The sequence below is a fragment of the Leguminivora glycinivorella genome, chromosome 7 (genome assembly GCF_023078275.1).
Source record: "Leguminivora glycinivorella isolate SPB_JAAS2020 chromosome 7, LegGlyc_1.1, whole genome shotgun sequence".
NCBI classification, from domain to species: Eukaryota; Metazoa; Arthropoda; class Insecta; order Lepidoptera; family Tortricidae; genus Leguminivora; species Leguminivora glycinivorella.
This window is the reverse complement of record NC_062977.1, coordinates 12850055-12856822: the sequence shown is the minus strand read 5'-3', so window position 1 is coordinate 12856822 and position 6768 is coordinate 12850055. Positions and strand designations below refer to the sequence as shown.

General features: G+C 33.6%; 1 long non-coding RNA gene across 1 annotated transcript; it reads left to right on the top strand.

Moving 5' to 3' along the window:
- Window positions 1-1653: 1653 nt before the first annotated feature.
- Window positions 1654-4558, top strand: LOC125228279. The gene is made up of 5 exons (XR_007177274.1): window positions 1654-1813; window positions 1921-2065; window positions 2280-2543; window positions 3253-3449; window positions 4145-4558. It is a non-coding gene; the product is annotated as an uncharacterized LOC125228279 (long non-coding RNA).
- The last annotated feature ends 2210 nt before the right edge of the window (window positions 4559-6768 follow it).

The window sequence follows — 6768 nt, the reverse complement described above, 5'->3', positions numbered from 1 at the left end:
CAACTGACCTTTTAATTTGTCATAGTATACTAAATGTCTAAACAAAGTTTTACTTTAAAAATATTTTTTTTTCCTTAATGAAATTCCACAAAATATATTATTTTTATATGAGTCATGGATGTTTCCCATGTATACAGCATGTTTTTATCCATTCAAATAGGCATATCGTCGCCCAGCACCCATAGCACAAAATTTCCTAGGTTTGGGCTAAATTGAGCTGTGTAAGATGTCCCTAATATTTATTTATTTATTTATTTCATATTTATATAAAAAAAAGCATTAAGATTGAATATAAACGTCAAATCACTGTCTCTATACTCCAATTGCTAATTCGAGTCCAAAAAAACTACTACGATGTTGCCACTGCAATAAAATGTTTGTAAAATAGTATAATCCTTTTTTATAAAAACACACGCCAAGATAATTTATTTATTATTTATTTCAATCCTTTGATTTATATATTTAATAGTCTTTTATTATTTACATAAATACTAGGACGCTCGATCTTCTTTCTTTTTTTCCGTGATTTTTAGTTGTAAAGTTGGTATTGCGCTTGTATCACTTCAGGTATCAATAACATTTGGTGCTATATTTTGCGGTATAGAACAAACTATTGATGATATAGATATGTGACCAATTTTTTATACATATATTTTACAATTAGCTAATCAGCGAAATAATGTATATTGGGCTTTATAGTTGCCACGGCCGCCATTGTTTTGGAAGCGGCCATGACACCATGGTCTGTCAAACTGTATTTGAATTTACTATTATGCATGATACACAGATATACAGACTACATCTCTGATATATGATAGACAGACGTTAATATGCAAGTAGCGCTTTATTGACAACCGACACTTATGAACCTTTTAGATAAAAAATGGCACATGTAATGATCTATTGTTTTACCTTAAAGAGAGTATGTAAGTAAGTTTGAGTAATGTTCTTCAATTTATGGTTCCAAATCTCCTGAGGAGTCTCAGAGATACATTGGGCACTCGTTACTAAGGAAATACCTTTCGTGAGCCCCTGACTTCGCTACGCGCCATTCTGAGAGCCAGTTCAGGTGCTACCCTTCAGCAATAACATTCTAATATTGGTAATGGGTTGTTAGACTCCAATAACTAATTTAATAAACATTGGCGAAAATTGCACCTGACTGAGATAGGGCAGCTTTAGTGCATACATTTGTCTGGTTTAAGTTTTATTATTATTAGCAACGTGAATGAAGGTGATGTTGATTGTCACATATACACGTAATATAATGCGAATTACCAACATTTATTATTAGTGGCGACCGGTGGAACTAATTTGACGTATGAGAATTAAAACAAAAAAACTAAAACGAATTTTCTTCACAATTTTATCATCAAGTATTCTTGGATTTCTTACGTGCCAAATAAAGAATGTAGAAGGTTGTCGAAACCTGAAAAGTATTTTGACAGTGACATAAGTGACATTGACAGCTGTGACATTGACGTATCTGTCGTAGTTTTTTTGGACTCGAATTAGCAATTGGAGTATATTTTATAATATTCTACAATTCGTTCCACATAGTCTGCAGAGCCCCATTCATACTGGATAAATTTTAGTCGCATCCGGTCCGTCAAATGTCTTATGATCTATAGAGCCCTTTTGATTTTTTCTATGGCAACATTTGCTATGCTGACGTCATTGCCACGTCATTACTGTCAGTCAGACAGAAATAAAAGAAAAATGGATGCCGTTCAGACGTACACGCATTATTTGGAACTGAAAATTACGTAATTTATCGACCTGCTGGCTTGTATTTGTTATAAATCATAAAAAAGTGAGTAATACATTAACTAAGTAATGATATATGTTGTTAGTAATGTGGTAAATACAACACAAAATGTGTATAACGAATGTAATAAATAAATGCTTGTTTGGTTTTAGATTATGGAAAACATCATGAACAATAATGAAACAAACCGAACCTTTAGCTACAATAATAAAATGACCCCATGACGCCAGTGGAACTACGTGGTTTTCTTTCATGATGATTTGATGATACCATAATGGAATTAGCCAAGTTTTCGCCGTAAGTAATAATGTATTTAACTTGTCCATCACAAAGCAGTTCATAGTTTAGTTTAAACCTTGACTTGCTAAAATGGTAAAATGTTTTCCAATAGAGAGATTGTCTAATTCCTATAGCGCACTACAATAACATTCTAATTCCGGTCTTAGAGATGGAGAATTTTAGTAAGCCTACAACTTCCTATTTCTTATGTCCGCCTATTTACATGTTTCAGGTATTGGGTGCTAGATGCCCCTTGGAGTTAAGCCCCAGTGCCACTATACTACCTTACCAGTTATGTGTGGGTGTTGTAGTCCTAAGACACCCCGGAGGTACAAAGGGCCTTCACAAACTCACGCCACGCCTTCCTATCTTCAGCAACCCTCGTGACCTCGCTCCACCAGCTCAAACCTGCCAGTCGCAGCTCATTTTTCGACGGACCGCTTCCATGAGTAGACAAGGCACCGACGATCACGGCTTGCATCACCTGTACTAATATGTAAGTTACACTTTTAATGTCTAATGATCCTGTATTCTGTTAACTAATCTCACCAAGTGTTAATAAAATTATTTGTATGCCTTGAATTATAAGGTACGGGTTCGAACCGCGACCCATTGTCCTTGAGAACTGTCATCTGATATTTGCCAGTTGCTTTTGAGTGAAGGAAATCATCGTGAGGAAACCAGACTAATTTCAATAAGACCTATTGAAAATTAGTGCCTACGCCAAATCCTGGAATTAGCTGTCAAGCAGACTCCATGCTTCCATGAGCCGTGGCAAACTCCGGAATGATGCAAGGAGGTTGAATGAATTTTAAAGTTTGACCAAGCAATGTTGGTTTTAAGCAAAAATTGTATAAATGAAGAATGTAAGCATTACCGAATGTCAATAATAAGAATCATGCTTAGTTTGTAATCAAGTAGGCCTGTACAAAAATGCCCCTTCAATTTTTATTTATTTATTTAACTTTTATGTTGTTGTTAAGTAATTATTTCTCTTTTATTCTATTTGGCTAAACTTTATTTCGATAATAGTTTAGTATGATAGAATTTGAAATTTATCCCGTAATTAAAATCGACCCTAATTAATAAAATGATCAAATACCTATTTAGTTATAAAATCTCTACCAATCTTATTCTTATAACTTATGCTTATAACTAGGACTTATTTCCTACTTAATTAATAAATATTTTCTTAAATTTTCCAGAGCATGCTGAACAATACTGCCATTATACTAGGATCAACGTCCTGCCCCTTCCCCGGCTGTGTACAAATTGGAACTCCATTTGCATGCCCCTTTGACTGAGCAATGTGTGTATGTGCTCGAAACACATTCACTTGCAACAGAATGACTCCCAGGCTGACCTGGCTCAGCTCCTGTATGTCTGTTCTACATAGACAATGGTAAAATGCTTTATTTATTTATTTATTATTCTTTGATTTACTTTAGGGTAAATAATATTATTTGCTCTTATTCCTGATTCTAGAGGTAATAATAGCAAGTCTAGTACAGACTGACTCCATTTGTTCATCCAAACTATTATACTGTGCACTATATTTGGCACAAACACTACTACTAAGTCTAAAATCTTAAGTCTAGCTTATTTATCTACATTCATAAGTACTTAATCTATGCTAACCTGCTCCATCCACTGATAACTGGTGTAAAGAATCAAAACACAGACTGACGGATAATCTGACAAAGTCATAAATATAGGAAACCTATGATCAACTCACTTGCTCTATTTTATAGTATACTAGATTTACTCTAATCACAATCTATTGATAAATATTTTAAAAAGCTTGCTCTTGGCAATTATGCTTTCCTATTGTAACCTCAGGTTATATTGTAGACTACTCCATAGTTGATATATTTACTAGCTACATGCTACCTAAAGAGCTGAAATTTTATAAAACCAATAAGTGGGATGACAATACAATATTACAATATCATTGAAAGCCAACTTCATGAAGATGTCTTGCAATTCATTATATGACTTGTTGACCTGTATGTATAAAAAAAGGAATGCACATCCAATAGTGGAATTGCATTCTAAATGTTTTAACTGAAATGTATTTACCCTTCATTTTTGTTCCAGGTTTCAATGAAAGAGTTAAAATTCTTCTCCATGTACAATCACTTCTAACGCCTACACTGACTACACCAAATATGATCATCACTCAACGTGTCTCACATCAAGATACTTTTCAAAAGTCATCGAGAAGAGGAACATAATATCTTTTTTCCCATTGTTGCCTGAATAATCCTAACTAAAAGTTACTTCTCTATTCTATTTTTCCTGCATGGAGTGGCGCTTTTCCGTCTAATGGAAACGATATGAACATATATGCTCTGGGTTTTTTTTTGTTTTTGTGCACCTTTTCAATATTACTAATAAAGCATTTTGTGGGTGTTTCATTTACCACCTTCCTTCATAATTTTGCTAGTGTGTGATTCACCATATCCCTAATTATTAAATGCAATAGCTACTGCAATCTGTTCACTGATGGGAATCATTTCATACTCTGCTCACAGCTCTGAATACTATCTTATATAATGACTCAGACTGACTGTCAATAAAAATATTCCTAGCTATAAGCTTGCCTGAGGCTAATGAATGGTGTGCCTAACTCCTTACTTGAGTACTTAAGAACTATGCTTAAATTCTAGATTGTATGTTCTTGACATTCTTGTCAATAAGCTACTTGAATGTTTGTCTCTTTCAAGTAATTATAATTTGTTCACACTTCAGTGGAAGACAACTAATCCTTAGTTGTTAGTAAGTATGAAACGTGCTAATTGCTACTCGTTTCCCTATGATTATGAATACCCTTACTTATTCTATTGTTAATTTTATTTAAAAATAAATCAAAATCAAATCAATGAGTTTCCCTATTGACAACTTAAGATTAAACAACCTCTATTTGTCAGTATAATCACAGCTAAAATAGATATTTCACAGCTTAACGCTTCTCTAGATCAATCATCATTTTATTTCCTAGTTTTTCTGTAGCTGATAACAACTTATCACTAATCATTGATAACACGGAAAAGGGGCGAGAAGATAGTGAGGTAAGAGTGAACATGATGGTGTTCTTGCTGTCAAAGTGACATTTCTTACCATGATATGCGACACTGACACATGAAGAATAGATTTTGACAAAATGTACTTAATCAAGTCTGTGTATCGCATACTGTCATTAATTTAGCTTATTCTGTTTCTTAAAAGAACATGCCAATACTAGCAACTTGTACATGACATACATACATACTACATGCCAAATCTAGTTAGAAATCAATTCCTACAGAGGCCCACAGAGCAAAGTACCTAAAATACTAGCAGTATTTCCTTGCTCATTTCTACTTAATTTAGTGAGACTGGCAGATATATTATAACCAACAGAACGGAAAATCTTGATTCACTAAACAGTAAAAGTTTCCCTTAACATAAAACATGTACAACGTTTTAATATTAAATTATTTTGATGTATCTAAGTATTTATAATCTTCCATGATATCGTTTTAAAGAACCCTCGACACAAAATTACCACAAGACAGTCGATCTGTGCGTAATTGCTTTCTGTAACGACTAATTTGTTTTATTACAACTTTCCCAGTAAATGAATATAACCGATATAATTGAGGTTTTATTTATTTTTGCTATAATCTCTTGATTATCGTAACAGAAATAATTATTAGCTAGAGAACGAATAACTTTTCTAAATTTGCCATTCCAATTGAATTGTTTCATTGACAGCTGGTTTGACATTTTTACAATAGCCTCAAATACTTTCTTCTATCCCCGGTGTCCCTAGTCGATGACAGTTTTCTGCACGTGTTATCTCTTATCAGTCTGTACGCACGTTGTTGATCGATAATTATGTTATTGTTTACATACAATACCATGTGCACACGCGATTCCAATTATCGTATAAAGCCGCGTCCTAAGTTCGTAACGGGTAACGTTTATAAGTTTAGTTTATGCTAGAAGCGCAAACTGTCATTAGTTCTTTGAATAGTGAATTAAAGTGAAATAAAAATCTAATTAGATAAGTGATAAGCCTACAATGGTTTTAAAATTACACAGCTATGTCTAAAGTGAGTGAAATGTGTTGTGCAAAGTGCAATGTTTCTGTTTCAATATCGGATTGCAACTTTGTTTAAAAATCCAGGTTAGTGACCTTAAACTTACAAAACTTACTTCAAGATGAAACGTATCTTAGAAACCTATCAATAGCTTGATTGCCCCTTAGACTATTACGCAGTGGTTAATAAGAATAGACGAATGATACAAAATTAACATAAAGTTTCAGCATGAAGGATAGCAAGTTCCTAAAAAGGATATCTCATTCACAGCAACACTTTGTGACAAAATGTCACTTGAATATGCTAACAATTGGACATATTTAGGTCTATTACATCCTGGTCATGGACTAACACTTTATAACACCCCGCTACCCCTTTTAATTAATTCACCCTTTATTAACCTAACACTACCTAACTTAAGTCCAAATTGTTAGCCCTAATTAAAACAATACACTATTAAAAATTGGCCATTAAAATAAATACTGTGATCGTCTAGTAAGTGGTAGGACCCCGTAGTTGTGCGTAGCAATCCAGATTCTTTTTACCTTTAGGAACTTGCTATTAGGGGTAAATTTAAGTTGATAAAACTAAGGCAGTAATATATTCACTTGAGGTATAATAAGCAGAGAGAACGAC